Below are 14285 nucleotides of genomic sequence, written 5' to 3' on the forward strand. Positions count from 1 at the left end.
GTTATTTAGCTTGATTTGGCTTCCCTGATCGCTTTCTATAATTACACCTGCACCACTCCCAATTTTGTTTGAGAGTCGTCCATGTAGAGATTCCATTTTGTAGGAGTTCCCGGGTTGTCGGTGTCTGTAATGAAGTCGGCCAGATATTGTGATTTAATGGCTGCCCGAGCTTCATGTCGAAGATCGAATTCGGATAACTCGATTACCCACTGTAGGATTCTTCCAGCTAAGTCTATTTTCTGTAGGATGCCTTTTATGGGCTGCTTGGTCCAAACTCTAATAATGTGAGCTTGAAAATATGGGCGGAGTTGTCAAGAAGAGAGTATGAAGGTGTAGGTGAAGTTTTCTATCTTTTGATAGTTTAGTTCGGCCCCTTGTAGAGCCTTGATGATGAAGTAGACGGGTTGTTGCCCACTTTTGTCTTCTCTAACTAGTGATGAGACTATTGCCCGACTTTCCACTACGAGGTATAATATGGGCTTTTCACTTTCCCTTGGTCGGGTAAGAATGGGTGGTTGCCCCAAGAATTTTTGAAATCTCGGAAGGCTTGTTTGCACCCCGTTGTCTTATTCAAACCTCTCTCCCTTCCTTAATATACCTCTTTGAGGTGTCCTTTGCGAGATGATTTAGAGATTCCTCCTCTTGCGAATCCTCCATTTATCATATGAACATGTCTCTCAGGGGTGTGAGGTGGACGTTCAACTCGTCCGACCTCTTTGGTGTGAGACGTTCTACTCGTCCGACCTCTTCGATGTGAGGTGAACGTTCAACTCGTCCGACCTCTTCGGTGTGAGGTGAATGTTCAACTCGTCTGACCTCTTTGGTGTGAGGTGGACCTTCAACGGAGGTGGACCTCCAACTCGTCCGACCTCTTTTGTGTGAGGTGGACCTTCAACTCGTCTGACCTCTTCAGTGTGAGGTGGACCTTCAACTCGTCCGACCTCTTCGGTGTAAGGTGGACCTCTTCGGTGTGAGGACCTTCAATAAGTCCGACCTCTTTTGGTGTGAGGTGGACATTCAACTTGTCCGACCTCTTTGGTGTGAGGTGGACCTTCAACCCGTCCGACATCTTCGGTGTGAGGTGGACCTTCAACTCGTTCGACCTCTTCAGTGTGAGGTGGACCTTCAACGCGTCCGACCTCTTCGGTGTGAGGTGGACGTTCAACTCGTCTGACCTCTTTGTTCCTTCTTCTTTTTCTTGGTTCATCCACTTTATTGGCTAAGTACCGATCTGATCGCCCTTCTTTTGCCAACTTCTCTATGACATTTTTTGGGTCAAAACACTCATTTGTAGAATGTTCGTAGATTCGGTGGTACTCGTAGTATTCTGTCTTCCTCCCCCTTTTTGGTTTTGATTGGGCGAGGTGGTGGGATCTTCTCAGTGTGGCATATTTCTCGGTAAACATCCACAAAAGACACTCGAAGAGGGGTGTAATTATGGTATTTTCTAGGCTTCTCTCCGGGTTGATATTTTTTTTCTGTATCCTTGTCCCGAGATGGGTTAGGAGAATTCGGCTTTTTGAGCTGTCTCCCAATCGGGAGTTATCCTCCATATTGATATATTTTTCCACCCTTTCTTGAACCTCATCTAGAGATGTTCGGTGCTTCTTGGATATTGAGTGGCTGAAAGGTCCTTCTCACAGGCCACTGGTGAGACCCATGACAGCTGCTTCTGTTGGCAGACTTTGTATGTCCAGACATGCTTTGTTGAATCTTTCCATGTAGTTACGAAGACTCTCCCGATCTCCTTGTTTGATCCCTAATAGGCTTTGGGGCATGTTTGGCTTTGTCTTTCTGGATGGAAAATCTGGCAAGAAATTCCTTGTCTAAGTCGTCAAAACTTGTGATGGATCTAGGAGGCAAACTGTTAAACCACTTGATTGCTGTCTTTGTTAAGGTAGTTGGGAAGGCTTTGCATCGAATAGCGTCCGAGGCGTCGGTGAGATACATTCTGCTTCTAAAATTGCTGAGATGAGGGTTTGGATCCGATGTTCCATCGTACGGGTCTTGATCTTTGTGGGGGCTATCTTCATGACTGGATCGAGCGGTCTTGGTTTTGAGATCGGCTTCGTGCTTTAAGAGCTTGTCCTCTAGCTTTCGATGTCGTCTTGTTTCTCTCTGAAGGTCTCTCTCGGCTTCCCGTTGATGTTCAACTTCTTTTTTGAACTATTTGAGGCGATCCTGCTGAGCTTGTAGAGCCTCTAGAATTTCTGTGTTTGGAGGTTGCTTATCTCCCCCATTTTGGGGTGTCTTTGGAGGTGGAATCCGCGTTTAATGCGGCATCCTGTTTTCTAGATCAGAATTATGGTCGTTGTCATGGTTTGTCCGCCATGGTGATGGGATGAATTTCAGTTTCCCCGGCAACAGTGCCAATGTTCCGAGAGTTACCTGAAATTGTAGGTCGATCTCGGATGAGATCTTCTGTGCTGGTCGGAGCTAACGTGTCTGACTTGTTGGAGCTGGTGGAGGTGCTGAACCTTCATCACTGGAGGGTGGTGGTATCTGCAAGGGACTCTGATGCTTAAGTTAGCAAGGGTATTAAGTAGGTTTTTAGTAGAATCAGAGTATGAGTTATACATGGGTGCTCCAGTGTATTTATAATGGCGTAGAGTGACCTTCTTAGATAAGATAAGTTAGTTATCTTATCTTATCCTATCTTATCTTTAAGTGAGGTCATCTTATCTTCTGGGGAACCGCCTTTTATCTTTTCTGGGCTTTAACTGCCTTTAGATTGGGATGTGTTCCTTCGTTTGGGCCTACTTGGGCCTCTGTGGCATTTTGTCCGAGCTCTTTGTGAAGAGGTCGGATAGTCTGACTTGAAGAGGTCGGTCGGCTTGTTGCTAAACATCCCGGGTCAGACAGCTTGACCCAGGGTATGAACAACTGCTGTGCTTGACTTCTGACATTCGCATGCTATTGTGTGTAACCCCCCATTTTTTCTCTTTTTTATTTTTGTAGGAATAGTTGACCTATGTCTTCTCGCCAAAACGTTGTTGCAATGTCTACTAAAGTTCCAGAGGGCATGTCTGATTGGCTAGATTCTATTGTTTTGATGTGTGTCTCTGTAGTTGACTCTGAATATTGTGTGTAACTTAGGAGGCATCATAGGATTTGTATTGATAGGGTTCAAGAGAAAAATTACGAGCTGGTGTTTCCTGACCCCGAGGAGAGGGTTAGTTTTCCTTCTTTAACAAAGGGAGAACCTCCTTTGAGACCGGTTTGTTGTGGGCTTGTAATGTAGCTTCTTCTCAACTCCATCCAAACTCATGGGGTTTCATAAAGATATTCCAATTGTTATGTCAGGAATTAGATATCTGGCCTTCTCAATCCCTCTTCCTTTATCTTTTTGTTCTGACCAAACCTGGTGTAGCTAAGAAGAAAGCTTCCTTGATTTCTTTCTGAACTTCCCAAGGAAAGAAAGTGTTCTCTATGTATGATAAGTAGTTTAGGGATTTTAAGAATTACTACTTCAAGGTCTATTGTAGCAGCCTTTTCCCAATACCTCTATAACTCGATAGGGTCCTTTCCAGTTAGCCACTAGCTTTCCTTATCCTGATCGACCTTTTCCGATGTCATTTCGGATTAGGATGAGATCGTTGCTGGCGAAACTTAACTGAACTACTTTCCGATTGTATCTTGAGGCCATTAAACATTTTAACACTTCCTCCCTGATCCGAGCCCTTTCTCGGATTTCTGGAAGTAGGTCAAGCTCTTCCTTTTGAAGTTAGGAGTTGACCTCTTCATTGTGGAAGATCGTTCGGGGGGATCCTTCTTCGATTTCCACTGGGATCATTTCCTCCATTCCATAAGCCAATCGGAAGGGTGATTCCCTCGTCGTGGAGTGTGGAGTTGTCCGATATGCCCATAAGACTTGTGGGAGCTCTTCAGCCCAGGCTCCTTTTGGTCTTGTAGTCTCCGTTTTAACCCGGCTAATATGACTTTGTTGGCAGCTTCGCCTTGTCCATTAGCCTGGGGGTGTTCTACGGATGTGAATTGGTGCTTTATTTTCAAGTCGGCTACCAATTTTCTGAAACTTGTATTTGTGAATTGAGTGCCATTATCTGTGGTGATGGAGTGAGAGACCCCAAACCTTGTAACAATGTTCTTGTACAAGAATTTTTGGCTTATTTGAGCAGTGACATTAGCTAGGGGCTCTGCCTCAATCTATTTTGTGAAGTAATCTACTCCTACAATGAGGAACTTGACTTGTCCTAATCCTTGGGGAAAGGGTCCCAGGAGATCGAGTCCCGATTTTGTGAATGGCCAAGGTGACGTTACGCTGATGAGTTCCTCTGGTGGGGCGATGTGGAAGTTAGCATGTTTCTGACATGGTGGGCATGTCTTAACAAACTCGGTTGCTTTTTTTGCAAAGTCGGCCAAAAGAATCCTACTCGGAGTACCTTCTTGGAGAGAGCTCGTGCTCCGAGATGATTGCCACATATGCCACTGTGTATTTCTTCCAAGACCTCCCTTGTGTTGGAGGTCGGCACACATTTTAATAGGGGGTGTCGAAATCCCCCTTTTGTATAGAATGTTGTTTATGATGGTGTATTATTGTGCCTCTTATCTTAACCTCTTTGCTTCCTTCTTATATGTAGGGAACGTCTCTAATTTGAGGCAGTTGATTATGGGGGTCATCCATCTATGATCCTGACCTGATATGGCTAGAAGCTTCTCTTCCTCTGAAATTGATGGGCTCTACAGTATTTCTTAGATGAGGCTTCTATTATTGCCCCCTGGTTTGGTGTTGGCTAATTTTGAGAGTGTGTCAACTCGAGCATTCTGTTCCCGAGGTATGTGGCGGACCTCATATTCCCCGAGTTATCCGAGCTGTTCCCTAGTTTTGTCCAGGTACTTTTTCATGGTTGGGTCCTTAGCTTGGTATCTCCCTCACTATTTGCAAGGTGACTACTTGTGAATCGCTGAAGATGATAAGCTTTTGAACTGTAACCTCCTTGGCCAGCCTTAAACCAGCTATTAATGCCTCATATTCGGCCTGATTGTTTGAAGCAAGGAATTCGATCTTCAGGGAGAGTTCGATTTGGGGTTCCCTAATCACTTTCTATTATCACACCTGCACCACTCCCAGCTTTGTTTGAAGAGCTGTTTACATAAAGATTCCATTTTGTAGGAGTTACCAGGGCGTCAGTGTATTCAGCAATGAAATCGGCCAAATACTGTGATTTGATGGCCGTTCGAGCATCATATTGAAGATCGAACTCATATAACTTGACTGCCCACTGTCGAATTCTTCCAACTAAGTCTGTCTTCTGTAGAATGACTTTCATGGGCTGGTTGGTCCGAACCTTGATGATGTGAGATTGAAAATATGGGTGAAGTCGTTGAGAAGTTAGTATGAGGGCGTAGGTGAACTTTTCTATCTTTTGATAGTTCAGTTCAGCCCCCTGTAGGGCTTTGCTGATGAAATAGATGGGTTGTTGCCCGCTTTCGTCTTCTCTGACTAGAGCCGAGGCTATTGCCCGACTTCCCACTACAAGGTATAATATGAGTGCTTCTCCCTTCCGTGGACAGGTAAGAATGATGGTTGTCCTAGGAACTTTTTGAAATCCTGGAAAGCTTGCTCGCACTCTATTGTCCATTGAAACCTCTTTCCTTTCCTTAGTGTGGCGTAAAAGGGGAGGGATTTTATGGCCGATCCGGTTAGAAACCTGGACAAAGCTGCCAGTCCTCCGTTGAGTTGTTGTACCTCTTTCACGCAAGTCGGGCTTTTCATGTCGAGTATGGCCTATCATTTATCCGGGTTGGCCTCAATTCCTCAATGTGTTGGTGATGAGCGGATAATTTATACGCTTTTTGGCATTGTTTTTAGTATGTTTTTAGTATGTTTTAGTTAGTTTTTAGTTAAAATTCACTTTTCTAGACTTTACTATGAGTTTGTGTGTTTTTCTGTGATTTCAGGTATTTTCTGGCTGAAATCGAGGGACCTGAGCAAAAATCTGATTCAGAGGCTGAAAAGGACTGCAGATGCTGTTGGATTCTGACCTCCCTGCACTCGAAGTGAATTTTCTGGAGCTACAGAAGCCCAATCGGCGCGCTCTCAATTGCGTTGGAAAGTAGACATCCTCGGCTTTCCAGCAATGTATAATAGTTCATACTTTGCCCGAGATTTGATGGCCCAAACCGGCGTTCCAAATCAGCTCAAGAATTCTTTTCGCACCAAGACTCATCCGAGAGGATATCCACCAGAGCAACGGACGACTTTCCTCTTTTCTTTTTACTGGAACCGGCCTTATCCTTGCCTTTTCCTTTTGGATCAGACATCCTGAAAAATAGAAATTCCAGGATACAATTTATCAAACTAAAACAGAGAAACAAAAAGGCAAACAATATGCAAGCATCACAAGTAGTAGATAGGCTAAAAGGGAATGAAATCCAAAGCATGAAGTGAGTCATAAAGAGATAAAATCTTGAATTGAAAGAAATGTAGGATGCAAAGAAAGCAATCAGAAATCACAATCTAAGAGTTTATACAGTGAAATCTATAATGCTCGTCTGTTGAGAAATAACAATTAACATGCCAGGAAAGGGATTAAAAGGGTTAGTTGGAGAAAGGATGAAAATGAAAAAGAAAGGTGGAAAAAGTCAATTAGTTAAAAGTTAGAGAAGTAGGTTAGAATTAGTGGCATGGTAATGTAATTCCTAATTAAAAGAAGTTCAAAAGGTGCAAGGATAAGCAAGCTCACATTCAAGCATAGAATGCAGGTTATTGATGATAAATCATGTAGTGAAGGAAGCACAAAAAGGAATAAAATAATCAACAATGCAATTCAAATGAGAAGGGAACCAACAGGAATGGGAATGCTAGCCTAGCATCTCATGAATTGGCTTTGGTGTAAACCAAATAAATCACAATTTCAAAAGCACTAAAGTCAACTCATGAGTGGAAGTTAAGGAAAACAGTTTTCAGAAAAATTGGGCAGCATTCCGGCAGTGAAAGGAACGTTCTCGAAAAAACAAACAGCAGAATCAACAAGCTATCTGAATTCTATAAGTGTTAGGCAGCATGAAGAACAAGAAATCAAATGAATCAAGTAGCATAAAGCAAGGCAAAGTAGTTGGCTAGTTTGAAACTTAATCAAGCAGTTTGGATTTTCTAAGAATTTATTATCAATTAAAAACATTAGAACCATGTGTAAATTCATAGGAATTAAGCGAGTGAGTCAATAAAATAGCAATAAGAAATGATTTTAATGCAGCCAGTATTCTCTTAGTAAATTCAACAATTGATCATGCGCAAAGAATATGGATTCAAAGAATTAAGGATTACTGAATCAACAATGAAGATCAAATCGCAATGAGGGTTCAACAGCAATAGCAATTCAGATTTGAATTTCATTAAAATCAGACATCAAGAATCCAATATCAAGGAACCAAATTAACGCAGGTAAGAACTCAACAATTTCAGATAAGACTTAGCAGCATCAATAAACCAGTCTAGCAACAAAATAAATCAATGGAACGTTAAGAGATCATGAATAGCAATTGAAACCCATATAACAGCATCAAGCAAAGCAGTATAGCACTGGGTCAAATTATCATCACAAATAGAGAAGAATTAACTATTTCAAACAGCAAGAACAGAGCATTTATCATACCTAAATCCACTAACCACATCCTAGCTACCTAACCACCTAAAATCCACTATGAACATGCATCTCTAAATAACCTAATGCAACAAAATTCAAATTAAACTAACCAACGTAATTGAACAGAAGAATGAAATTGAAATGCAGGGGTGGAAACAAGGAAACCTGGGGGGTATAGTACTAGAATCGGAAAGGAATGTAAGGGGGTGGCACGACGGCAAGGTGGTGGCGGCACGGCGGCGTCAGGCTATCCGCGGCGGTGTGTGGGGTCGGCAAGAAGGGTTGAGAGGATAGAGAAGAGGGAGAAGAAGAGAGGAAGGGGAAAGAGGGTGTTCAACAGCATCGGCAGCGGTTCGGGGTTGTCAGCGGTGGCTGCAGGGGGAGAGGGTGATGGTGCGGAGAGTTGCAATGGAAGAGAGGGAGAGAAAAAAAGACGTTAGAGGGAAGAGGGGAAAAAAACACGCGAGGGGGTTAGGATTTTCGCGTCGGGGGGGTTAATGAAATCAAATCCACGCGTACGCATGATCGATCACGCGTGAGCGTGGATGAGGCAAAAATGCATCGACGCGTACCCGTCATGGATGCAAACATGTGAAAAGAGATACATGAAGATGACGCGTACGCGTGATACACGCGTACGCGTCGGCCAAAATTGTGCTAAACGCACAATTCCAGCGTCGTTTTGGCGCAACCCTCTGTTCAGATTGAAGGAGGCTAGATTTTACATGTGACGCGTGCGCATTGCGCACGCTCACGCGTGGTGTGTGAGAATTGAAATTGACGCGTACGCGTCAGGAGCGCGTATGCATGGCTCGAGTTGTGCCTTTCGCACATCAGCCGCACGATTCTATCACAACTTTCTGTTAGTTGGATGGAAGCATCGAATTGGTATCGACGCCCACGTGTGGTTGGCTCTTTTTTTTTATGCAAGATGCAGATTGCAGGATGTAGATGATTATGAAGAAATTATGAATTTACAATGATAAAATTAAAATAAAATAAAACTAAGAATAAAAAGAGGCGATCATACCATGGTGGGTTGTCTCCCACCTAGCACTTTTAGTTATTGTCCTTAAGTTGGATATTCGGGGAGCTCCTTGTCATGGCGGCTTATGCTTGTACTGATCCTTGAATCCCCACCGATGTTTGTAATCCCAATAGCCTCCAAGATCCCAAACTAGGCGCATAACGCCTTCAAGCAAGTTCAAGAAAGTGACAAGGCCCCAAGAGTGTTGATTGCTAGAATGGATTCCGGGGTCCCAAACCTTGCTCTTGCACCCGTCTTTGTGTTGATCACCATTGTTCCAACCAGGCGGCAAGCATTCTAAATTCTCACTGAAGTGACCAAATATCTTCCTAGACTCATTCAATCGAGCTCTACACCAACCCTTGCATCTAGACTTTGAACTTTCAACCATAATGAACCGAGGATTGTGTTGCCAACCACTAACCATTTCTCATTTACTCTTAAAGCCACAAAGAGCTCTCAGTTTCCCTTCCGTCTCAAGCAGGCCATATTCAAGTGGGAAAGTAATGGTTAAGGATAAGGATTTTACCCATTTGAATGTTGTATTGGATGGTAATGGCTTTGGGAGAGGTGTTTCCAATGATCCTGCAAGCTCCACAACCTTGTGCTCTTCTTTGAATTCTTCCACCTCCTTGCAAACCTCTTCAACTTCAACCACAACCTCATCAAATTCTTCTAATTCTTCCTCGTCACTCATGTTATAAGTTGGAGGTTGAGAAAAGTCTACCTCCACATCATTTTCAGATTCACTCGGAGAAGGTTCTTCAAACTCAAGGGGTTCAATTGCGGATGCAAGTTCATCACTATGAGGGATTGATTCATGATCATCATCACCAAGGGAATTCGCCGCTTGATCTATTCTGTACAATTCTTCATAAAGAACATGCCTTGGAGGTGGTGCACTGGTACACGGAATCATGATTCTCACACTTCTTCACAACTCCGTGCACCTGACCAGCAAGTGCACTAGGTTGTCCAAGTAATACCTTATGTGAGTAAGGGTCGATCCCACGGAGATTGTCGGCTTAAAGCAAGCTATGGTCATTGATGAGCGGATAATTTATACGCTTTTTGGCATTGTTTTTATATAGTTTTTAGTAAGTTTAAACTACTTTTAGGGATGTTTTCATTAGTTTTTATGTTAAATTCACATTTCTGGACTTTACTATGAGTTTGTGTGTTTTTCTGTGATTTCAGGTAAATTCTGGCTGAAATTGAGGGACTTGAGCAAAACTCTGAAGAAGGCTGACAAAAGGACTGCTGATGCTGTTGGAATCTGACCTCCCTGCACTCGAAATGGATTTTCTAGAGCTGCAGAAATCCAATTGGCGCACTCTCAACGGCGTTGGAAATTAGACATCCAGGGCTTTCCAGCAATATATAATAGTCCATACTTTATTCGGAAATTGACGACGTAACGTGGCGTTGAACGCCAAGTACACGCTGCTGTCTGGAGTTAAACGCCAGAAAAACGTCATGATCCGGAGTTGAACGCCCAAAACACGTCATAACTCGGAGTTCAACTCCAGGAAATGCCTCAGCTTGTGGATTAATCAAGCTCAGCCCAAGCATACACCAAGTGGGCCCCGGAAGTGGATTTATGCATCAATTACTTACTCATGTATACCCTAGGAGCTAGTCTAAGTATAAATAGAACATTTATCTATTGTATTAGACATCTTTTGACCACTTTAAGTCTTTTATCATTCGGTCACTTAATCATGGATAGGGCTGGCCATTCGGCCATGCCTGAACCCTTTGCTTATGTATTTTCAACGGTGGAGTTTCTGCACACCATAGATTAAGGGTGTGGAGCTCTGCTGTACCTCAAGTATTAATGAAGTTCTATTTTCTTTTATTCAAATCTCTCTTATTCTTATTCCAAGATATTCATTCGTACCCAAGAACATGATGAATGTTATGAGTCAGATTACCCTCATTATCATTCTCACTTATGGACGCGCGTGATTGACAACCACTTCCGTTCTACATGCAACAGAGCTTGAATGCGTATCTCTTAGATTCCCCAACAGAATCTTAGTGGTATAAGCTAGATAGATGGCGGCATTTATGAGGATCCGGAAAGTCTAACCTTGTCTGTGGTATTCCGAGTAGGATCCTGGGAATCCGGAAAGTCTGACCTTGTCTGTGGTATTCCGAGTAGGATTCCGGTAATGAATGACTGTGACGTGCTTCAAACTTGTAACCTGCTGGGCGTTAGTGACAGACGCAAAAGAATCAAGGGATTCTATTCCAGTAGGAGCGGGAACCAACCGGTGATTAGCCGTACTGTGACAGAGTGCGTGAGCATTAGTTTTCACTGCGAGGATGGGATGTAGCCATCAACCATGGGTGATGCCTCCAGACGATTAGCCGTGCGACTGACAACAGCATAGGATCATTTTCCCGAGAGGATGAAAGTAGCCACAGCTGATGGTGAACCCCTATACAAAGCTTGCCATGGAAAGGAGTAAGAAGGATTGAATAGAAGCAGTAGGAGAGCAGGCGTCCTTGAGCCATACAGCATCTCCATTCGCTTATCTGAAATTCTCACCAATGAATCTACATAAGTCTTCTATCCGTTTATTATTTCTATTTTCTTATTTTTATTTTCTAAACCCATAAACTATTTTAATCTACCTAACTGAGATTTACAAGGTGACTATAGCTTGCTTCATACCAACAATCTCTGTGGGATCGACCCTTACTCACGTAAGGTTTATTACTTGGACGACCCAGTACACTTGCTGGTTAGTTGAACGGAGTTGTGAATTTAACCAAGAGACACAATAGTTTTTGTGTATATGCCAAAGAGCCAATATTGATGATCACAATTTCGTCCACCAAGTTTTTGGCGCCGTTGCCGGGGATTGTTCGAGTATGGACAACTGACGGTTCATCTTGTTGCTCAGATTAGGTAATTTTCTTTTCAAAAAATTTTTTTCAAAAATCTTTTTCAAAATTTTTCTTTTATTTTCGTTTTTCTAAAAGAATTTTTCGAAAAAATAATAAAAATTCAAAAAAATCATAAAATCATAAAAATCAAAAATATTTTGTGTTTCTTGTTTGAGTCTTGTGTTAATTTTTAAGTTTGGTGTCAACTGCATGCTTTTAAAATTTTTCTTGCATTTTTTCGAAAATTCCATGCATTCATAAGTGTTCTTCATGATCTTCAAGTTGTTCTTGACAAGTCTTCTTGTTTGATCTTGATGATTTCTTGTTTTGTGTCTTTTCTTGTTTTTCATGTGCATTTTTGCATTCATATTTTTCATGCATTAAAAATTTCTAAGTTTGGTGTCCTGCATGTTTTCTTTGCATCAAAAATTTTTCAAAATTATGTCTTGATGTTCATCATGATCTTCAAAGTGTTCTTGGTGTTCATCTTGACATTCATAGCATTCTTGCATGCATTCATTGTTTTGATCTAAAAACTTCATGCATTGAATATTTTTGTTGTTTTTCTCTTTCATAATTAAAAATTCAAAAAAATCAAAAAAAAAATATATCTTTTCCTTATTTTCCTCCAAATTTTCGAAATTTTGGGTTGACTTGGTCAAAAATTTTTAAAATTAGTTGTTTCTTACAAGTCAAGTCAAAATTTCAATTTTTAAAAAATCTTATCTTTTCAAAATCTTTTTCAAAAATCATATCTTTTTCATTTTTTTTATAAATTTCGAAAATTTCAAAAATCTTTTTCAAAATATTTTCAAAATCTTTTTCTTATCTTTATATCAAATTTTCAAAAATTAGCTAACAATTAATGTGATTGGTTCAAAAATTTGAAGTTTGTTACTTTCTTGTTAAGAAAGGTTCAATCTTTAAGTTCTAGAATCTTATCTTGTAGTTTCTTGTTAGTTGAGTCTTTTTAAAAATTAAATATTTTTCAAAATATCTTTTTATTAAAATTTTTATCTTATCTTTTTATCTTTTATCTTATCTTTTCAAAAATTTTATCTTTTTCAAAATTTGATTTCAAAATATCTTATCTAACTTCTTATCTTCTTATCTTTTTCAAAATTTGATTTCAAATCTTTTTCAATCAACTAACTAACTTTTTGTTTGTTTCTTATCTTTTTCAAAACCACCTAACTACTTTTCCCTCTCTAATTTTCGAAAATACTAACCCCTTTTTCAAAATTTATTTTCGAAATTTCTCTTCTCTTCTCTTATTCTATTTAATTAATTAATTACTAACACTTCTCTTCACCTCTCCTCATCTAAAAATCCGAATCCATCCTTCTTCTTTCTTATACCCCTTTCTTCTTCTACTAACATAAGGGAATCTCTATACTGTGACATAGAGGATTCCTTTTTCTTTTCTTGTTTTCTTCTCTTTCATATGAGCAGGAACAGGGAAAAAGGCACTCTTGTTGAAGTTGATCCAGAACCTGAAAGGACTCTGAAGAGAAAATTAAGAGAAGCTAAATTACAACAATCCAGAAATAACCTTTCAGAAATTTTCGAACAAGAGAAGGAGATGGCAGCCGAAAATAATAATAATAATAATGCAAGGAGAATGCTTGGTGACTTCACAAAGCCAACATCCAAGTTTGATGGAAGAAGCATCTCCATTCCTGCCATTGGAGCCAATAACTTTGAGCTTAAGCCTCAACTAGTTGCATTAATGCAACAAAACTGCAAGTTTTATGGACTTCCATCTGAAGATCCTTATCAGTTTTTAACTGAGTTCTTGCAGATCTGTGAGACTGTAAAGACAAATGGAGTGGATCCTGAAGTCTACAGACTCATACTTTTCCCTTTTGCTGTAAGAGACAGAGCTAGAATATGGTTGGATTCACAACCTAAGGATAGCCTGGACTCCTGGGATAAGCTGGTCACTGCTTTCTTAGATAAGTTCTTTCCTCCTCAAAAGCTGAGTAAGCTGAGAGTGGATGTTCAAACCTTCAAACAAAAAGATGGTGAATCCCTCTATGAAGCTTGGGAGAGATATAAGCAGCTGACCAAAAGATGTCCATCTGACATGTTTTCAGAATGGACCCTATTAGATATATTCTATTATGGTCTCTCTGAATTTTCGAAAATGTCATTGGACCATTCTGCAGGTGGATCTATTCACCTGAAGAAAACGCCTGAAGAGGCTCAAGAACTCATTGACATGGTTGCAAACAACCAGTTCATGTATACCTCTGAGAGGAATTCTGTGAATAATGGGATACCTAAAAAGAAAGGAGTTCTTGAAATTGATGCTCTGAATGCCATATTGGCTCAGAACAAAATGTTGACTCAACAGGTCAACATAATCTCTCAAAATCTGAATGGACTGCAACATGCATCCAACAGTACTAGAGAGGCAGCTTCTGAAGAAGCCTATGATCCTGAGAACCCTGCCATGGCAGAGGTTAATTACATGGGTGAACCATATGGAAACACCTATAACCCATCATGGAGAAATCACCCAAATTTCTCTTGGAAGGATCAACAAAAGCCTCAACAAGGCTTTAACAATGGTGGACGCAATAGGTTGAACAATAGTAAGCCATATCCATCATCTTCTCAGCAACAGACAGAGAATTCTGAACAAAACACTTCTAATTTAGCCAATATAGTCTCTGATCTGTCAAAGGCCACTTTCAGTTTCATGAATGAAACAAGATCCTCCATCAGAAATCTGGAGGCACAAGTAGGCCAGC

General features: G+C 40.9%; 1 non-coding gene across 1 annotated transcript; it reads right to left on the bottom strand.

Moving 5' to 3' along the window:
• Window positions 1–13513: 13513 nt before the first annotated feature.
• Window positions 13514–13617, bottom strand: LOC112798780 (small nucleolar RNA R71). The gene has a single exon (XR_003200377.1). It is a non-coding gene; the product is annotated as a small nucleolar RNA R71 (small nucleolar RNA).
• Between the last annotated feature and the right edge of the window lie 668 nt (window positions 13618–14285).

Source organism: Arachis hypogaea, chromosome 4 (assembly GCF_003086295.3).
Source record: "Arachis hypogaea cultivar Tifrunner chromosome 4, arahy.Tifrunner.gnm2.J5K5, whole genome shotgun sequence".
In the NCBI taxonomy this organism is placed as follows: domain Eukaryota; kingdom Viridiplantae; phylum Streptophyta; class Magnoliopsida; order Fabales; family Fabaceae; genus Arachis; species Arachis hypogaea.